Source organism: Geospiza fortis, unplaced genomic scaffold (genome assembly GCF_000277835.1).
Source record: "Geospiza fortis unplaced genomic scaffold, GeoFor_1.0 scaffold48, whole genome shotgun sequence".
NCBI lineage: Eukaryota > Metazoa > Chordata > Aves > Passeriformes > Thraupidae > Geospiza > Geospiza fortis.
Genome location: NW_005054594.1, coordinates 103,990 through 105,249, shown reverse-complemented (window position 1 = coordinate 105,249; position 1,260 = coordinate 103,990).

Here is a 1,260-nt window from a genome sequence, read left to right as displayed (position 1 = left end):
GTGAACCTCCGTCGGCAAACAAGCGCTGCCGAACCGGATTCCCCCACTCTGCTCCCGTCCTCCCCCCAGGCACCCGGATCATCTACGACCGCAAGTTCCTGCTGGACCGCCGCAACTCCCCCATGGCCAAGACCCCGCCTTGTCACCTCCCCAATATCCCCGGCGTCACCAGCCCCGGCGAGCCCGGCGAGGAGCCCAAAGCGGACGCCAACAGCTTGAACCACCAGGAGGGCAAGCCATCCATGGGTAAGAGACCCCCGGGGCGGGACAAGAGGGATTTGGGGTGGAGGATGACGCCCCTAACGCTGCTTCCATGGGTGAGGGATCCCCGGGGTGGGACAGGAGGGATCTGAGGGGAGGATGATGCCCCTAACTCTGCCCTCCTTGCCTCTTGCCAGGGGACGAAGCTCAGTTCGAGATGGATATCTGAGCGGGAACCACGGAGAGGCAGCGACTCCCCAGCCCTGTGCACCCCCATTCGGCTTAGCAGGATCCGTCCCGGCGAGGTGGAGGTGGCAGTGGTCCCCACCAGCGTCCCCTCCCCGCCCTCCTCCTCCCCCTCTTTTTTGGGGGGAGTGCAGCTCTGTCTTCTCCCCCTTTGCGGGTGAGCGGTCCCAGCATGTGCCAGATGGAGCATTCCTTCTGGATCCGGCCATATTCCTTCTCTTCCACCTGCCAGCAGCCTGATCTCCACCAGGCTTCTTTTTAAAACATCCCTTTGCCTCTTCCGCTGCCTCGTGCCCCCACAAAATTCCCCTCTCTTGTTCCCCAAACCTCCCATGGCCAGCAGCTTGGTGTTCTGGAGCTGTGTCACCCCCTGTGCCCCCTTCTCCTGGAAAATTTGGGCAGCCTGTCGGGAGGAGGGGGAAACGTCACTCCTAAAATCATGCACCTGCTTGCACCCTGGGGAGGGTATTTTTTGAGTTTCCCTGGGAAGTGTTGGCATTCAGCAAAGGACAGCACTGGGAGCCCGTTCCCTTCGGTGCTCCAGGGGTCCGATGTAGTCCCTGATGGAATCAGCCAGCGTGTCCACATCTCTCCTACGTGGATTTCTTCCATCTTGGCCCTCCAGCCAGGGGCTGTGTCTCCCACCCACCAGCCAGGACTCACAGCAATGTAGCCATATTTTATAAAACCCCCTTGCTTTTATTTTTGGTACTAAAAAGGGGCGCTTCACCCCCAACGACTTTGTCTGGGCTGGGGCCGAGCGCCTCTGGGAAAGTGCTTTGTAGTGCTCGGGATTTTTTTTACCCCCCAGCC